Consider the following 21,166-nt stretch of genomic DNA (forward strand, 5'->3'; position numbering starts at 1 on the left):
TACAAAGAACTTCAGGTTAAACATGGCTTCACTGGTGAATTCTATCAAATATTTAAGAAAGCAGTAATTCCAATTATATACAACTCTGCCAGAAAATTAAAGAGGACAGAATACTCCCCAACCCATTCTATGAGGCCATCCTTACACTGTTACCAAAACCAGACAAAGATATTATAAAAATTAAAGACAGATTAATATCCCTCATAAATGTTACCAAATATAATTCTACTGCATAAAAAATGGATAATATATCATGATCAAGTGGGTTTTATTTCAGGAAAGCAAGATTGGTTTAATAGTCAGTGGGATTCACCATATTTATAAACTAAAAATTAAACATAAGATCATCTCAATAGATGCAGAAAACAGCTGAAAAAAGACAACATCCATTCTGATGAAAATTGTCAGCAAACTAGGAATAGAAGGAATGTTATTCAACTTAATGAAGGGAATTTATGAAAAATCTAGAGCTAATATCATACTTAATGGTAAAAGACTGAATGCCTTAATCCTAAGGTCAGGAAGGGATGTCTGATCTCCCCATTTCTATCCAAAATACTGGAGTTTCTAGCCAGTGCAATAAGGCAAGAAAAAGAAATATCATACATTCAAATTTAATGGGAGAAATAAACTGTATTTTCAGACAACATGATTGTCTATATAGAAAATATGGAATCTACATAAAGTTCCTAGAACAAATAAGTGTACTTGTTAGCAATAAACAATAAGAAATTAAACAAAATTAAACTACTATTTATAATATTCAAAAATATGTAATACTTAGGACAAATCTGACATAAGATGGGTAAGACACTAAAAACTACAAAACACTACTGAGAGAAAGGAGATCGAAATAAATGGAGAACTATACTGTGTCATGGGTTAGAAGACTCAACATTGTTGTGATGTAAATTCTCCCCATGACAAAACACACGTTAAAAAGTTGATTAAACTTTGTTCAGCCAGCAAATCTGTGCTCACTCCCATTTATCGCCCCATCTTTTACCTTATCTTGAGTATCTCCAAACTTGCCAATTTAGATTCTTATCTAAAGAGAGATGCTATTATCCATTTTATTTAGACTTTAGTCAAATGGGCTAGGATTCATTTTAAGTCTGCAGGAAGGGAAAGAGCAGCTATGAAATTTAGTATCTGTATATGCATATTTGCAATTGAACTTCTGGGCTGAACTCTGAAACCCAAAGAACTTTCCCATTAATAAAATGCAAGTAAAACAGCCAAACGAAGCACTGGGAATAAAAGTGTTTTAAGCAAATTGTAAAACGGTTGGGGTCTCTTAGATTCACTGACAGCTCTTGTTCTGGTTGGCTTTACTGTCCTGTCCCATTGGGTCAGGATGGCATTTCTGGCTCCATCCCACTTTCCTGGTCCCATCAGTCGAAGCTGGTATGGGCTACAAGGACGAAAGTGCACCTCCAGGGCCAGCTGGGGATCAGTCAGGAAGAGCCATGGTATGTTAGGCTTGGCCCCTATGAAGGAGCCCATGTGATGTAATCTGTCTACAAAGTCTGGCTCTGGCCAAACCTGGGGAAAGAAAAGAACACATTGGAATGAGTGCCACAGTTGTAAACAGAAGCACAAATTTCTTACTTTTTACTCTCAGAAAAGTAACATTTTAGTCAGCACCTCCAGTAATACCCCCACTCCTCCCTTTTTCCACAACATAGAATTTATCATTTGTCCTTTGACTGTAAGTGAGCTGTTTTTTTTCCTCTCCTTCCTAACCTCTATTCAAGTGTGATGTCATTTTGGGCTTTTGTCTCTAGCCATGAAGCCTGGAGTGAACTGACCCTAGGGTCTCAAGGTGACTGATTAACTTAGTTTACTCTTTGATACATGATTATTCTTTATATGACATTGCTTAGGATCTCCCCTAATGTTAGATTTTTATATCAATGTGTTTAAAATTGGGTTTATGTATAGTTTTAATATTGTTGCAATTTACTAATATAAATTGTTTCATACGTTTAGTTGGAGTGTGATCTCATTTGCTTTTAGAAACCCTTATTTAAGCAATAAGATTGACATTGAGGCTGCTCTTTTTCCTCCTCATTATTCCTATGGGCCTCTAACATAAAGGGTAATAAGTAGAAAATACAAGGGCAGGTGAACTCAATTTAATTCTTCATTTGGTTTTCTTGTTACATCACTGCCACTGCTCAGTTTCCAGCTAGCTAGTTTGCTGACAGACACATGGCTGGTGGGAAAGGAGCTGTTGAGGAAAGAGTCAGAGTCGTTTCTCATCCTCAGCACTATTGGCATTTTGAGATGGATAATTCTTTGTTTAGGTGGACTGTTCTCTGCACTGTAGGATATTTAGCAGCATCCCTGGTTTCGACCCATTAGATGCTAGTAGCATGCCCTCTTCACTTGCAATGACCAAAAATGTTGCCAGATTTTGCCAAATATCCCCTGGGGGACAAAATCACCCATCTGAGAACCTGTGCTCTAGAGTTACACAGGAGAAGTGCAATGACAATTATTTGCCTATCGAATACTGCTTGATTATAGCAAGTGTTTAAAAAATGTGAACTTAGGGCTTCCCTGGTGGCGCAGTGCTTGAGAGTCCGCCTGCCGATGCAGGGGACAAGGGTTCGTGCCCCGGTCCGGGAAGATCCCACATGCCGCGGAGCGGCTGGGCCCGTGAGCCATGGCCGCTGAGCCTGCGCGTCCGGAGCCTGTGCTCCGCATTGGGAGAGGCCACAGCAGTGAGAGGCCCGCGTACAGGAAAAAAAAAAAAAAAAAAATGTGAACTTTGACTAGTGACAAGATTATAGAATCTATTAATGTTTTCCTACACATATAGGCAAATTTTAGGATTTGTTTATTAGCAAGTACCATCTCTTACCATTTGAGTTTCTTCCCCATTTTCTCATTAATATCATCCATCATTTCATTTGTAGTTGGCAGGGTGCGTGAGTCTAAAAAAGAAATGAAGACAGAAATATTGAAAAAGACAAAGAAATCAGAAATATGTAATTATACATGATTAATTTCATTCAGTGTTTATGAACTATGTCCCTAAAAGATTTTGTATCAAGAGGAGCTATCTTTAGTATGTTTAGCAGAATAACAATTCACGGAAACAAAGATCTGAGAAGCCAATGAACCTGCTCTGGGAATGGCAAAGCTGGCCTACAATGAAATAGTGACAGTGGAAAAATTTTTAGCTTCAAGTCATCCTATCTTACATTTCTGATGACATTATGGAGGGTCAATCCTCAACATGCCTCATGCATATAATACCTTATCAGTTTCATCATTTCTTTCTGCATCCTCTTACTAAGAATTCTCTCAAGAAATAGTCTGGTAAAATAATTCAATCTAAGGTCTATGGCAATTAAAATTGGACAATGGAAGGAAACCTGGGTTTTCCAGCATCAGCCTGCAGCCAAGGAAGATGTTTTAAGGGGCAGCAGAAAATTTTTATTTTTTTAATAAATTTCACTATATTAGTGGAGGCCTCTTTTTTTTTTTTTTTAACATCTTTATTGGGGTGTAATTGCTTTACAATGGTGTGTTAGTTTCTGCTTTATAACAAAGTGAATCAGTCATACATAAACATATAGTGGAGGCCTCTTTTAATTGCTAACTGTAGCTCATTTGCCTTTGTAATAATGGCAGGAGAAGTTATGGCATTCCCATGAATACTTCCCAGTCCTCACCTCAGCCTGCTGGTACCCTGTGGTCAGATACTTGCTGTGCCCCTGCTAGAAAGTAAGGGACCAGAATTTTGGTCATTTTGTTTGATGTTGTATCTTAAGTGCCAAGACAGAACCTGGCACATAGCAGGTGCTCAGTAAATATTTGCTGGATGAATAAATGATGCCCATTGTTTTATGTACATTTCTTGGGTTTATGAACTATGTCTGATTTTTCCATAAAACCTCAGATGCTTGGCACTGTTTTGCTTTTCAAGAGAAAAAGACAATAGAATCATTTTATAAGTGAGCACCCTTACAAAAGATTTCATAATGGATTTTTTATTTTTTATTTATTTTTTAACATCTTTATTGGGGTATAATTGCTTTACAATGGTGTGTTAGTTTCTGCTCTACAACAAAGCATAATGGGTTTTTCAAAATAACAATCTTTCATGGTACATTTGAAATAGAAGCTTACTTATGCACATTTTAAGAAAACATACACATATACTCTATGATTTTAACTTTTTCTTCATTATTTGTAGTCTAAGTTTTTACGGACGGTATGTTAGGTAAGGTACACCTATATTGGCCAAGATTCTCAAACCCTTGAGTAAAAGGATACTTTCAATAATAGTGGTGATCAATATGATTGGAGTAAATTAAATTGATATTTGAGATATTGCCTTTCTCCTCATATCCTTGATTTGCCCACACAAACATACTTGTAGTCCCTGAAACCCATGGGGTCCAGGAGGAGGAAGGGGGAGAAGATTATCAACAGAGTAGGAGTGGCCCAACACTGTTATTCTGACACAGTTGACATCGGTAATGCCTCCAGCATGTCCTGACACCCACCAGGGTCCTTTCAACCTTTGCAATGTACCTTGACATTGCAGTGATCCACTGCTGTCCTTCTCTTGCCTTTATAGCCTTGCAAAGTCCTACCAATTCCCCTATAAGAAGTCTAAGCTCTTTAACACAGGTTATAAGGCCCTCCATGCTCTGGTTCCTTCCTCTATTTCTTGCTGCTGCCTGCCTCTGCTTTATATTTCCTTACACCAAAATGTTTCTGGTTCCTCACACACTCCATGCTGTACTTTACCTTTATATCTTTCCTCATGCTGTTCCGTTTTTGTGGAATAACTCACTACCCAACTCCCCTCACCAGAACACTGTAGAACTTTCCCTATTGCAGCATTCCCTCCACCTTATTTTAAGCTCTGTGAGGTCGAGCATCATGTCTATCTTATTCCCTTTATATCCCTAGCACCTAGCACAGTGCTTGGTGTATAGTATGTGCTCAGTAAATATTTGTTGACTAAATGAATGAAAGACAGAATGGTCCACTTACTTGCAAACACTTTAACTGTCCAGTGGGTCTGCAGGTCAGCTGTAGGGATGGCAGACCCAAGGGACCGGACAAGGTCAATCACAGCCAAGGTTGGCTTCTCCATCAGCAAGGGGAAGATGCCTTTAAACAAGGTGACCTCATTGTTTCTGCTTTTGATGATGGAGTCATCAAGGAAGGGGTAGGCATACCCATAACCTGTTGCAAAGGTGACAACGTCAATGCCCTCAAACATTGTCCCATCCTCAAACATGGCTGAGGTCTCTGTGAACTCCTTCACACTGGGCTTGATGGACACAGTGCCACATAGCATGTGGGATGGTGGTTCGGCATTGAACACAGGCTCTTTCCTCAGGGTGCTATGGAGAAACAAGAGAAAAAGGCCCTTGCTCTAAAGTACCTCATTTCCAAAAAATATTTGCAACAGTCCATAGCACTGAACAAATTTCAGGGTAAGCAGTTAATCGTCAGCATGAAGACAACTAAACTTTCTTCTTTTGGGAAAGTCCTTTCCTGTTGCTAGTAACAATCCTTAGGAATATCTGTCTGACATACAGATGGCGAACAAGCACATGAAAAGATGTTCAGCATTGCTAATTATTAGAGAAATGCAAATCAAAACTACAGTGAGGTACCCCCTCATACCAGTCAGAATGGCCATCATCAAAAAGTCTACAAATAATAATTTGGGACTAGCAGATACACATTACTATATATAAAATAGATAAACAATAAAGACCTACTGTGTAGCACAGGGAACTATATTCAGTATTTTGTAATAACCTATAATGTAAGAGAATCTGGAAAAGAATATGTATATATTTAACTGAATCACTTTGCTGTATACCTGAAACATTGTAAATCAACTATACTTCAATAAAAAATTCTATAAATAATAAATGCTGGAGAGGGTGTGGAGAAAAGGGAATCCTTCTATACTGTTGCTGGGAGTATAAATTGGTACAGCCACTCTGGAAAACAGTATGGAGTTTCCTTAAAAAACTAAAAACAGAGTTACCATATGATCCAGCAATCCCACTCCTGGGCATATATCCAGAAAAGATGAAAATGCTAATTTGAAAAGATACATGCACCCCAATGTTCATTGTAGTGCTATTTACAATAGCCAAGACATGGACACAGTCTAAATGTCCATCGACAGATGAATGGATAAAGAAGGTTTGGTATGTATATACAATGGAATATTAGCCATAAAAAGAAACGAAATTGAGTTATTTGTAGTGAGGTGGATGGACCTAGAGTCTGTCATAGAGAGCGAAGTAAGTCAGAAAGAGGAAAACAAATACGGTATGCTAACGTACATATATGGAATCTAAAAAAAAAAAAAAATTCTTAAGAACCTAGGGGCAGGACAGGAATACAGTCGCAGATGTAGAGAATAGACTTGAGGACACAGGGAGGGGGAAGGGTAAGCTGGGATGAAGTGAAAGAGTGGCATGGACAGATGTACAATAGATAGCTAGTGGGAAGCAGCTGCATAGCACAGGGAGATCAGCTTGGTGCTTTGTGACCACCTAGAGGGGTGGGATAGGGAGGGTGGGACGGAGGGGATATGGGGATATATGTATATGTATAGCTGATTCACTTTGTGATACAGCAGAAACTAACACACCACTGTAAAGCAATTATACTCCAATAATGATGCTAAAAAGAACCCAGAAACCTCTGTGTAACTGAAAAGTGGTTTCTTTTGAGGAGCAGTGGAAGGCTAACTTCAAAATAAACATTTCCTCTCTGTTTCAAGGATAGGATAAAAATTCACACAATGTGCTGCCTTGAAAGTACATCTAAAAGCTGGCAGCCTCTATTTCCCCATATTCTGAAGGAACTTTCATGAAATGAAGGAAAAGTATGGAATGTTATATTGCTCCTGGATTCAAGACATCTATTTCCCTCCAGCCCAACAACCCCAAATGAAAGGATTGTGTCTCTGATGGGCTGCCTCAGGCCTCACTGTTTCCTCTTACATGACAAAAGCATCCTCTACTCATGGTTGTTGTATTTCTCATAATGGCGAAGCTCAGAGATTTAAAATTTTTTAAAACCGCACTTGGAAATTTCTGCTAAGGTCAGAAAAAGGGTGAAGGCTCACGCTTGGAAGGTTCTCATGTTTGAGTCTGTACCGTTCACGCGTAGCTGGTAACTTTTGTTGATGGTTGTGAGAAGGAGCTTTCTCAGCTGCCCACCGAAAGGAGGGCTGAGCTGCGGGTTGCGGACTGGTTAAAAAATGTAAGATTCTGCTCCGGGAAACAAAGGTGATAAGACCTCACATTATTTCCATCGTTAATGAATCCCTGCTCTTTCGTTCCTGAACTCCAGCCAATTGTAACATGAGGAGAGAAGAGTACGTGCCCTACAGCTCCTTGGAATTTTCCCTAAAAGGATGTTCTCCAAACAAAGGAAAACAGAAGTATTATATAACAACAGACAATTGCTCCAGAGAGCTCACATTTTCATTATTTCAATATGTGGGTGGTTTGAGCCAGTAAGGAGGAAATTAAGCTCAGACTCTGCCTCTGGATGAGAGAGCTTGTCCTAGACCTAGATGCCAAGCAGCTCTGGGGCACATTATCACTGTCTGTCTTGGGTTATAACTGTGTCCATCTCCCATCATCCCCACTAGAACATAAGGCACTTGAGGGCAAGGTCAGAGGCTAATTCAAGACTATTGTGCATGCATTTTAGCAGTCTGCCTTGGTGGTCTTTGATATTCCATCTCCGCTTATCAAGTCCTATTTTTGCTTGTCTAGATATACCCTCAATGTCCAGCTTAAAAGCTGTCTCCCTTCTCATGTCTTTGCTTGTCTTCCCTCCCACCAATTGGAAGTCATTCCACCAAGCTCTAATTGTCTTTACTGCCCTAATCATACTCTGTCCTATTCATTTATATTATGATTATTCTAATACTTCTTTTCTCTCTGCTTTTAGAATACTGTCTGCCTGCTGTACTTCTTATATGCAGCTATGCCTAACATAGTACCCTATGCATAATGAACTCAAATATTTATTTTCTGAATGAATAAATGAATGAATGAGTGAAACAAAAGTTCAGATAGTTCTGGTTCTATTATTTTCCCCTTTGCAATCCAAGTGATACTGACCTATTGTACGTGGCTTGTTGAGCAACCTCTTATTACAGCAACAGTAAAATCTTTAGAGGTCATGAGGTCCTATATTGGAGTACATTAAACCTAAGACATGCTCACATTCAGCGTGCTAGTATTTAAACTCCATTTGGTTTTCATTTTACAGAAAAAGCACACTGTGAAGAGTTCAGAATTATCAGGTTTCTCTCTTCTGGATTACCTTCTGCCTAACAGGACTTGCAAGATGAAAGCTTATGTAACACATTTTTCAAAAATTCCTCTCTGATCATGCAGCGTACCAAGCAACTTTTCTTAGAAAATAAGGAAGGGGTGGGGTGTATGGAGAGGGCTAAAGTTTAGAATATTTGTATATGTTTACATCCCCACAGGGTTTTTGAGTATAATTCTGCTTATGCACAGTGACTTTATGGAAAAGAGACATTCCCCTCTTGTGGATAACCCAGAGTCTGACTTTGCATCTTATTGATCTATCATCTAATGCTTCTTCAAATAAATGTTCTGATCTGGCTGCACTAGTTGAGTCACAGATTCCTGGATACACCATGTTCATTGCCGCCTTCTGTGCCTTTCATGGATTGCTGGTCACCCCTATCTAGAAGGGTGACCAGCAACCCATTTTTCCTACCTGATACTGGCACACTGTTGTGTTCTGCACTGTTGAGAATGCCACTCTCTGGAGTTGTGTCACATAATGGTTCTCTACTTTTCTTGTCTGAGAACATCTTTCAAGTCTCAGCTAAGTGCTATCCCTGTAGGAAGTTTCTTTTGACTTGCTAATATTCTAGTAGTCCAGCCTCATCTAATCTCAAGGCACTTGTTTATTTAGTTCACAGTCACCAAGGGCTGTCTTGTTGTAAAGTTCTATAATTTTTCTTTTTTTTTGGGGGGGATCATGAAATTAAATTTTTATTTTTTTAGTTTTTTTTCATTGTGCTTTCTGTATTTTATTTTATTTATTTATTTATTTTTCTTCTTTTTATTGTGGTACGCGTGCCTCTCACTGTTGTGGCCTCTCCCGTTGTGGAGCCCAGGCTCCGGACGTGCAGGCTCAGCGGCCATGGCTCACGGGCCCAGCCGCTCCACGGCATGTGGGATCTTCCCGGACCGGGGCACAAACCCATGTCCCCTGCATCAGCAGGCAGACTCTCAACCACTGCACCAGCAGGGAAGCCCAAAGCTCATTGTCTCATGAGTGTTAATTCTTATCTCTGTCAGACAGATTTCATATTTCCTATCATGGACCATCATGTGTACTTTAAATTTTATTTTCCTCAACACCCAGTAGAGGGTTGGGTATTCAGTAGGAGATCTATAAGTAAATGTTGATTTAACTTGATGACCCCTTTCTAAGTGTTTTCTTATTAGTAACACAGAACAGCGATTAAATTCATCTGCCAGAAGTACTCTTTGGTATCATGGGATTTGGAACAGACTTCATCTCTTTCCACAGGAATGCTTGGAGCCATTCTTCTTTGGTTTTGAATGTAATATTCTATGCTTAACTTTTCAGACAAGTCTATGCCAGATGCGTTTGTTTGTTTTTTGTACTGGTTGCAAAATACATTCTCTCTATTTATTTTGTTATATGAAATTGGCTTCAGGATTTGGATCCACTTAAGTCCATGAGATTTTGGCGTACATCTCCCTTCTGATATGGTCAGGGGGAGGAGTGGGGGAATGCAGTGAATTAGAAGCTGAGAAGTTTCCTAAGTTTGAAATTAGGCCAGTCACTCCACAAAGAAGACATTTTCTTTTATTTCCTCAAGTGACATACCGTTTAACCAAGGTGTTCCTATATTCAAAAGCCCCTAGTGTCATCCAAGCCTGATTTGCCTAGACTGATATTCAGTTCAGTTAAATTCATTTACTAACTTACTTAGTCTTTCATTAAAATATGTATACCTACTGTGTGCCAGGTCCAGTTGTAGGCACTGGGGATTCAGCAGTGAGTAAACACAACTAGTTATTGAGAAGTCACAGGGGATGTGGAGAGAAATGGTTATTGTTCCAGCATTCACAGATCTCTAACATGTGTGTGTTTGTGTATGGAGGAGAAGGATGGTGGAGAGGGGAGAGATTAAGACAAGTGCAGGCATAACTCTAGTGCAGGGAAAAATATAAGTGACACCAAAAGGAAACCAAGTTACTATATGGATTCAAATGAGAGAGAACACACATTTATATAGGGGTAAATTAAGAGAGCCTTTATGGGGGAAGTGGTATTTAAGATGGGTTTAAAGAATGCTGGCTGATTGATTATTATTTTCTCTTGACCTCAAACAGGTTCTTCTAAAAAAATTTTATTTTTAAAAATTTTTGTACAACTTTTAAATGTTACTTTCCATTTACAGTTATTAAAAAATATTGGCTATATTCCCCATGTTGTACAATACATCCTTGAGCCTATCTTACATGCAGTAGTCTGTACCTCTCACTCCCCCACCACTATATTGCCCCTCCCCCTCACTGGTAACCACTAGTTTATTCCCTATATCTGTGAGTCTGCTTCTTTTATGTTATATTCACTAGTAGTTATACTTTTTAGATTCCACATATAAGCGATATCGTACAGTAATTATCTTTCTCTGTATGACTTGTTTCACTTAGCATAATGTCCTCTATCCATGTTGCTGCAAATGGTAAAATTTTGTCCTTTTTTATGACTGAGTAGTATTCCATTATATATGTATCACAGCTTCTTTATCCATTCATCTGTTGATGGACATTTAGGTTGCTTCCATGTCCTGGCAATTGTAAATAATTTGGCTATGAATATTGGGGTGCATGTATCTTTTTGAATTAGTGTTTTTGTTTTTTTGGGCTATATATCCAGGAGTGGAATTGCTAGGTCATATGGTAGTTCTATTTTTAGTTTTTTTAGAAGCCTCCATACTGTTTTTCACAGTGGTTGCAACAATGTACATTCCCACCAACAGTGTATGAGGGTTCCCTTTTCTCTGTATCCCCGTCAACATTTGCTATTTGTGTTCTTTTTGATGATAGCCATTCTGACAGATGTGAGGTGATATCTCATTGTGGTTTTGATTTGCATTTCCCTGATGATTAGCAATGTTGAGAATCTTTTCATGTGTCTGTTGGCCATCTGCATTTCCCCTTTGGAAAAATGTCTATTCAGTTCTTCTGCCCATTTTTTAATCAGGTTGTTTGTTTTTTTGATGTTGAGTTGTATGAACTGTTTATATATGTTGGATATTAATCCCCTACTAGTCATATCATTTGCAAACATTTTTTCCCATTCAGTAGGTTGTCTTTTCCTCAAACCTGTTCTTTCATGCTCTGCTGTATGAAGCTGGGCCTGGGACTCTGCAAACATCATTCTCCTTTGCCAGCTGGCTCCTTGTTTGGGGGGGTCTAGAACCTGGAAAAGAAGGGGCTTGCTCCTTTCTGTTTGCTTCCTGTTCCTGTCAGCACTGCTGCAGCATTATGTCTTCTGCTTGGCAGCGATGCTGGTGCCATAGCTAGGTCCGGGTTACAGTTGTTCTAACACTCCTAGAACCAATTTATTTATGCTGCTTCAAAGAGACCAACACCAGCCAGCTGGCAGCCTCCTCAGAGGTACCATCTCAGCTCTGCAAGTTCCCTTTAAGCTTCTCAATTCCAATAATCCCAGTCTCTCCCCTTTGTCTCTTCAGGCCTGGAGGTGGTAGCTTCTTCGGCAGTTGCTACCTCTATGATATTCTGTGTTCTCTTTTTGTCCTTTAGGGTTTCTGATATCTTACCAACAATTTTTTTTTTTTTTTTGCGGTACGCGGGCCTCTCACTGTTGTGGCCTCTCCTGTTTGCGGAGCACAGGCTCCGGACGCGCAGGCCCAGCGGCCATGGCTCACGGGCCCAGCTGCTCCGTGGCATGTGGGATCTTCCCGGACTGGGACACGAACCCGCGTCCCCTGCATTGGCAGGCGGACTCTCAACCACTGCACCACCAGGGAAGCCCTCACCAACAATTTTTAATATTATATTCTTTATGTTAAAATAAGTGGTGATGTTTCTATTTTCTGACTGGATACTGACTGATACAAAAGTTGGTGCCAGGAATGGTCCAAGGAAATGGACACTCAAAAATGAGATTTGGGAGTTGGTTTGGTCATCTCCCTGAACTTGAATGCAGTGCTGAGCCCCTTGACAATTGTGAATTGGGATGCAGTGATCCATGGAAAATGGTGGTATCACAACTAACCATATTATCACCTATGTTTGATTGTGGGGAAGTACGTACTAAAGCAAGTGCCTTGGAGGAACAAGTGGCTGTTGCACTTACCTGTGTGGCAACAAAGATGACTGAAAGGTCATGGGGAGGGATGGCTACTCTGAGCACACTGAAGTGCTTAAGAAAGAAAATGACAGGCTCCGGTCTTTAGACTCTCAGCTCAATGCATGGTCAGAGAGGCAGAGCTTCTGTGGTGACCCTAAAAGGATCTCTTATTCTTCGGGGCTAACTTTGTTGAAATTCAGAACAAATTTAACTTTTGCAGGCTTCAGAATTATAACATAAGTGGAATCCCCAGCCTCAGCAAGTCTCTCAATAAACCTGAGAATCTTGAACTTTTGAGTCACTCTAAGCCTCTCTTATGGTGGAAGCAGCCTACCTCCCATATATGAGGATGCTTAAAGATGCTGTAATAACTTTGCAACAGGATGACTATTCTCTATTCTCTACCCCAATCTATCCTTTCTTTGTTGCCATTAGACACATAATCAGAGTTAACCTCAGCAGGTACGAAGTCTGACCCAGGAGGAAAGAGTTTAGATTTAAGACGGGTTTGAAAGATGCTTAGACTCCAAGCAGGAAAATAACTATAGCTATAGGCATCAAGATGGATCTATTCAGAGATCAAACTGTAAATAATCTAGTTAATTTGGAACGTGGTTGCAAGTAAGACTAGGAAAGCAGGTTGAGCTATATTGGGAGGCACTCTGCATGTGATTAAAATGGAGGAAGGAAGAAGTGGTGAGGGATTTTGAGTAGGAGTAATGTGTTTAGGGGCTCATCCCAGAAAGGTAACCTGGCGGTGGTGTACAGGGTATATACTGTGACAGGGAAACTAGTCTAGCTGGCCAGTTAGAGGTCCATTTCAATAGTTTAGGAAATAACAGTAGTTGGATCTAGCTTGTTGGCAGTAGGAGTTAAAAGGTGAGGAGAGGAATGCAAAATGGTGTACGTACTTTGGAAAACAATTTGGCAGTTTCTGCCAAAGCTAAACATACTTAACATACGATCCAGCAGTCATGCTTCTTGGTATTTACCCAAAGGAATTGAAAACTTACGTCCACACATAAACATGCAAATGGATGTTTATAGCAGCTTTATTCATAATTGCCCAAATTTGGAGGCAACCAAGATGTTCTTCAGTAGGTGAATGTATAAATAAACAATGGTACATCCAGATAATGGAATATTATTCAGTGCTCAAAAGAAATGAGCTGTCAAGCTATGAAAAGACGTGGAGGAATCTTAATGAAAGAAGCCAGTCCGAAAAGGTTCCATACTATAAGATTCCAACTGTATGACACTCTGGAAAAGGCAAAACTATGTAGACAGTAAAAAGATCAGTGGTTGCTAAGGGTTATAGGGAGAGTGGGAGGAATAGGCAGAGCACAGAGGAATTTTAGGGCAGTGAAACTATTCTGTATGATACTATAATGGTGGATACAAGTCATTATACATTTGCCCAAACCCACAGAATGTACAATACCAAGAATTAACCATAATGTAAATTATGGATCTTGGGTGATGATATGTCAGTGTAGGTCCATCGATTGTAATAAATGTACCACTCTGGTCAGGGATGTTGATAATGGGAAGGTTATGCATGTGTGGGGATAGGGAATATATCCGAAATTTCTGTGCATTTTTCTCCATTTTGCTGTGAGCCTACAAGTGCTCCACAATAAAGATACAATTAAAAAGGTGGGGGCAGGTAAAAGACACATAGAAGGTGGACTTTATAAGATCTATTCTTACACTGCAGATGGGGATTCTAGGAAGAAGAGGAAAATGAGGTGAAATTTTGAGTCTATGTAACTGGTGGCGTGAATGTGAGTCCGCGCAAGGTGGGGGGGGAGGGGCGAATATAAGAGAGGGAGTAAATGAGAAAATGAGTAGGTAAAGGCAAACGTGGGGTGGGAATAAGCAGTGAAGATGCCCAAAAAGGTGCATTCTGTTGAGTCAGACTGTGATTCTACTGGGAGAAAATAGATGTATTTGCAGCTGAGTTTCCACACTGGAATGAATCTCTACAGAGATATTACTGGGGAAACTGGGACTTTAGAGTACCAAAAAATTGACTAGAAATCCATCAGGTCTTGGGCGGATATACTTGAAGAATATAGTTGTAGTAGCTAAGAAAAAGACACACCTGGGATTCAAATGGGGTTGGGGTTGGTAACCACCAACCTTCCATAATTTGGGGGTCACTTTGGTCTGAAGCTAGAGGACTGGACTAGATGACATTTTAGGCCTTTATTCTCTATTTTCTATTATTCTACGACATGAAATTTTTTTTGGATTTCTTCCTAGTCTTATTGGGATATAATTGACATACAGTACTATATAAGTTTAAGATGTATAGCATAATGATTTGACTTACAAATATTGTGAAATGATTATCACAATAAGTTTAGTTAACATCCATCATCTCATATAGATACAAGATATTTTATTTTTATTACTTTGTATATTTGTTTATTGACTGTTTTCCTCCAGTAGAATGTAATCTTCTTAAGAGTAGAGATAATTTCTATCTAATTTACTGTTGAGTCCCCAGGGCTTAGTATAGCCCCTGCGCATTATAAGTACTCAATAATTATTGGTGGAAAGCATAAATTCTATTTGTTCCTTACTATTATCATTTTTATTAAAACCTTTGGACTAGAAAATATAATTATTTTGGAGTTGAAAACACTGGCATTGGAATACTATTTACAGTAGAGTAACAGTCTGAGAAATAAGCAGATTATGTTGCTTCCACTATTAGTTGGGGCAACTAGTAGTGTTGCAACTAATAGTATTTAGTGTTCTTCCAGAAGACTACTGATTAAGAAGAGGTTGGGGATGGGCTTCCCTGGTGGTGCAGTGGTTGAGAATCTGCCTGCCAATGCAGTGGACACGGATTCAAGCCCTGGTCTGGGAAGATCCCACATGCCGCAGAGCAACTAAGCCTGTGTGCCACAACTACTGAGCCTGTGCTCTAAAGCCCGTGCACCTAGAGCTTGTGTTCCACAACAAGAGAAGCCACCACAATGAGAGGCTCGTGCACCACAACGAAAAGTAGACCCCACTTGCCACAACTAGAGAAAGCCTGCACGCAGCAATGAAGACCCAACACAGCCAAAAATAAATAAATAAAATAAATAAATTAAAAAAAAAGAGGAGAGGTTGGCAGAACCACATAAAACACTGGACAGGATTAGTGTTGGAAGGATGTAAGTGACACAGTGAAGTTTAGATAAGAGTTTACCATTATCTTGCTGGAAAAATTTCAAGTTATAATTTTCTTATTTGAAGTCTCTGGGTCTGGGTCAGCCTTTCCTCAATTTACATAAGCTTAGGAAAGGAGGATTAATAATCGCCAGTTGCGCCTTTACACAGAGGCACCTGTTTACCTACACAGAGAATTTTCAGTCTGTTGGTTTTGCTGCCCCCAATCCCTGGGCCAATTCACTTCCAAGGTGGAAGGTGCGCATGGCCACCTGCAGGGTCTAGAATGAGTCTTGGTTTACTAATATTGGTAAAGTCTTTACCTGGTCCCTCACCAAGACCTTCTGTAAATCCTGCAGGGCTGACACCTTCTGGCAGACACAAGAATGAACAGATCTCCAACTATAGGAAGCATAACTGATCAAGGACTCAAGCTGATCACTGCTCGTTGCCTTGGAACTGAGGCCATATTTATTGGGCTGCTCCCAGCCAATGACTGAGTGTGGCAGGGATACTCAGCAAGTCCGTTCCTTGTAGACACAGGGCTCCTCTGATACCCAACTTTGAATCTCTAATTCTCCTATGGCCTGGCCTTGCCAAACTTTTCTTAGGCTAATCTACGGCCTAGGATGCTTCACCCAACCCTCTTCCCCTCTTTCCTTTGCTTGGCCCAGACTTGCTTCCCTGTGTGACAGCTCTCCCTGTCTTCCAGTTTCTTCCCTGTTATCTTTCACAGTTTTCTCTTGATAAAATCCGTGTTCATTTAGTCCTGTCTTGGCATATGCTTCTTGAGAACCCTGGAATAACATACCCTTTCTGTATGACTGGACTTTTTCTCTTTGTTTTTAAAATCAAAAGTGAAGCCCTATTCTGATCTCCAGGCCACTTTATTGGGACTCTGATAGCCTGTCTGGTTCTTAGCAATATTCCCTCCTTTCCATTTAGGAGCTGGATCTTTTCATGTCATCTGCTTCTGGCTCAAGTCTTACTTGAATAGGTGGACACTATAGAATCACAGTGTCCTTTGGAACCATCTGTAAGACTTTGACTATTGCTACCACCTAGAAATTCACTGCCTTGTCTTCATTATTGCTATGACCAAGAAATCACCAACTTGTCCTCCTCTTGGATATCAAAAGCTAGTTAAGGCAAGTTGGACTCTGGAATTTTTACCTCTGGCCACATATCTGTGGTGCTAGCCCTAGGATGAGCAGGTAAATTGCACAAGCCTGTAGCCTACATGATTTTGGGCTTTGTTGCCTTCCACACCAGCCTGCAGTTGAGGTCCTAGCATCCCATACATCAAGAATTAAAGTACCACTCATCTAAATGAGATGTTGAAATATACACCCCAGTAGAGGTGATATTTTCAGCTGGTTCCAGTAATCCTTAATGAGAGTGAATTACAGATTCTTTATTGAGATTACTGTGAAAGCAGGAGAAATATGAAAGCAGTGGGTATTTGAATAACATGGCAAATATTCCAAGGAGCACAAAAGCAGAAAGGAAAACCTGGTACTTCAAAGCAAACCTCATTGCCTCCACAGTTTTCCCCAGTGTCAGGGAGTACCTTGGACTTTCTCTCTTGAGTTGAAATCTCTATTTGCCAGATATCCACACAGTTACACCACAAGCAGGAGGCTATACATTTCCATGTGGGGTATAGTATTACAACTAATCCTTCTGGCAAGAAGAAATGGACAATTATTCTGACCAACTTGTGTTTCTAAGTTTGTAAGCTGTATATTTTCAGGCCTTCCTCCATAGCTAAGCCTGGTAGCTGAGTCTTGTGAAAAGCAGTTGTGAATACAGTAGGTACAAAAGCCTATAAGAAGAAGTTTGAGCAATGTAGGTACCATCTCAAGATTAGAAAGGGTACTCAGAACTTTCTTTGTTAAATGGTGTTCTCTTAACCCAAGAAAACAGTCAACTGAGAACTGGGTTTCTAGATTATAGTTGCTTTCCTCTTGTGCTTTGTCACAGAATTAACCTGCACCCTGCCAGGGGATTGGAAGACCCCTGGCTCTACTGCTACCTCTTCGCATGTTTATTTCCCCATCTGCAATATAGGCATGGAGAATGTCCTGGTAAGCTTACATGCTGTTCATGAAAAGAGGATGATAAAAGTAAATCTGAATGCACTTGGAGAACACTGTGATGCCCTAAAAATACAAGGTAATGCTGTCTGGATAGGAATGGTAATAATAATGAACAAGGGCAACCATGTACCTCTGGAGTTTATGCAGCAAGTTGATTAGCCTCATGAATTAGTAACATGGGTTTCTTTCCATTAGTTGACTATTAACCCCCAAATAGTCAGCTTCAAAATAAATAATATCCTGGTTTGTTTTTAAGAATCTGATTCCTTTTTCCTTCAAGTATTCCCATTTGCTTCTATAAATGTGAATGTATCAAATACAGAGTACAAATTTGACTTAACCTGATCTATCACCTGGCCTATTTTAAACCTCTTTTCAAGAACAATAGATTGGATATTAGAAAGAATTGCTTAAAAAACATAATATTTCTTGATTTAATATTAATTGGTTTAACATTTAATATTGATATGATTTGTTATGATAGGTTAATTTTGATACTAGTCATCTTGATAAAAGGTAACTATAATACTTATTTAAGACCTATAAAAGTAAATTTTTATTGCACTACCCAAATGCCAATGGATGTATCATTTTATATAATGAATATATCACAATTTGAGAGTAATGAACAATACTATTTATTTTACAGAATAAAAATGACTTTGAAGGGAACATGTTAAAGAATTTTACTGAATAAATATATATTAAGAATGTATTAAAATGCATGTTTTTATGAAGTGTAGTGAATACACATGCAAATGTATTTACTAATTTAATAAATATTTATAGAGTATCCACGAGTACCAGACACAGTGAAGGCACTGAGGATACAGTGGAGAATAAAACAGGCGGGATTTATGTTCATATTTTAGCTGGGAGTGAGAAAGAGGAAGATAGATAAGAAACAAGTAAAAAAAAAAAGAATAAGATGATTTCAGAAAAAAGAAGCGTCAAGGAGGAAATAAAACAGGATGGTTTGAAAGAGGGTTATGCTGATGTAAATTGGGTGGCCAGGAAAGGCGTTTTTTTTTTTTCCCTGAGATTGTCCTATGTCAATTGAGATCTGAATACCATAAGAAAATGTCAGTATGCAGAGATCTTGAGATAAAGCATTTCAAGCAGAGCGACAGCAAATGTAACTGTTCTCAGTTGGGAATGAATTTAGTCTGAAAGAAAGCCAGTCTGGTGGGAATACAGAAGGGTGGAAAAATGTATCAGATGGGGTTGAAGGTAGAGCAGGATCTTGTAGGTCATGATGGGACTTTAATTTTATTCTAATTGCAATGGCTCACCATTGTAGGGATTTAATCTTGGGGGTGACAAGATTCTATTTGTGTTTGAGAAAGATCACCTTTGCTGCTACATAGAAATTGAAATGTTAGGCAGCCCTAGCAAACTAATACCTGAGACAAAGAAAGGAATCAAGGATCATGCCTGGGTTTTTGGCTTGAGAAACTCAATATTTAGACATCTTATTACCAGGATGAGTAAGGCTGAGGAAGAAACAATTTGGGGTATACATGGGTGTGTTGTTGGTGGGGAAAATGAAGAGTGAAATTTAGTAGTTAAAACTACATGTTTGAGATGCCTATCCACATGCAAGAAAATATATCAAGTAGGCAGTGGTATATGTAAACCTAGAAAATTTAGAAGTGGTTATACAAATGGTTCAAATAAAGGAATTTAGAACCATTCCTCATCACTTTTGGATGTCAACACAAAGAGCTTGTTATACAGAACTAATATCATTTATCAATGTTGGTAAGTTGGACTATGATTTGTATATTATTTCTACTGAAGAAAACTATGTGATGCATGATTTCTGGGTCTCAAAGATCAACAGATCTTGGACAGACACAATAAGGTCAGATGTCACCTTGAAATCCATTCCAAATTAGGAGCAGTTGTGACATTCTGAAAAAAATGTACTGGATTAGATGTCATGAGATGTGGCTTTGGATTTGAACTGTGCCCTTTCTGGATGAGTGTGTAATCCTGGATTATAATCTCTAAGACTCAGATTTTTCAACCATTTTATAATGATTCTTATTAGGGGTGATTTCACTCCATTTAGGACATTTTTGAAATTTGCAGGGGCAGTTTCTGTTGTTGCATGATTGGGGAGTACTAGACATTAGATACCCTGTAAAGTCCTATACAATGATTTGTCCAATATTTCAAGCAACTTTTGAAACCCAGTGGTTGTGTATTTGTAGGTAAAAAACCCAAAGAGGTCCTAAACATTACAATGGGGCTACAGTGGTTAAGATATATTTTTTATATGTGTATGTAGGTTATATTGTCTATAAATTTCACTTCAGGACTGTAAATAGAGCATTGTAAAATACTTACTGTTAAAAGGGGGACATTGCATTGGATTGTGTTGAGGACTATTGACTTCTAAGATCTTGATCAGAAGGGCCATCAGAGAGACCACTTGGCCGAAGACTCATATTCATAAAGGACCTCACATTTATTCTTTTGATGTTGTCTCCAAATGAGATTCACAATGATAGAACTGAAAGACGTTTTCTATCTTAAAACATTGAATTTGCAGCTGTGTCTTAGGGTACAGCTAGGGTATTATGAATTCCTATTTTTGTAATAAAACCTATAACTAGCTTCTGAATATATATGTAATATTGTGTCATATCTTTTGCTTTAAAGTTTTAGTTTGTTCTATATAAACTTTTAAAATAAATTACAGTTTTTATAATATTTTTGACATTTCTTCATTTAAAAAATTGTTCTGATAGAAAAAAGTCTCAGGCTTCTCTTGACTTCTGAGAAGCCCTGGTGATAAGACCTGTGTTAAAGGGTTATTCTGAATATTAATTAAGCTTCAGTACTTTAATTAAACTCTAACATAGCAGATGCTAGCAATTTCTGAAAATCTTGGGCAACTGAGAACACAGAGGCTGGATTTCTACAAAAAATTAGAAGTTTTTGCTTGCTCAAGGCAAAGTTAGATTTTTTTTTTTTTTCAGTTCTCTGTTACATACCAGACTATACCTGACTGAAGACAGGGACCATATCTAACTCAGCATCTTCATCACAGCATGTAGCATGGTTGTGTCTAGGGGAGCATGCTCACTTCTTGGAAGACAGTTTGGGGTTAGCATGTGGGACACCATCCCAGAAGATCCAAGGGTCCTTCAAAGTGAATACTCCTGCCTCCAATCATTTCTGCTGAAGGAAAAGGAAAAAGGAAGAAGGAAGGGGAAGAGGGAAGATGAAGGAGTTAGAGAAAGAAAAAAAGAAGTAAGAATAGTAACAGAGAAGAAAGAAGAGGAAGATAAAGAGGAAGAAGACAGGAAGGAAAAGAGGAAGTGAAGAAGATTGGTAGGTAAATACACTGAAGACTGACTTTGGTCTCAGTATTTGGCTAAAAACTGCTACTTGGCTTCAGAAGCTGGAAACCTCTGAATGGCTGAATTGCCGAAATCCATTTCAAGGTCCTTCCTCCCGTTGCGGAAAGTGGGTGT

Source organism: Orcinus orca, chromosome 1 (assembly GCF_937001465.1).
Source record: "Orcinus orca chromosome 1, mOrcOrc1.1, whole genome shotgun sequence".
Classification (NCBI taxonomy): domain Eukaryota; kingdom Metazoa; phylum Chordata; class Mammalia; order Artiodactyla; family Delphinidae; genus Orcinus; species Orcinus orca.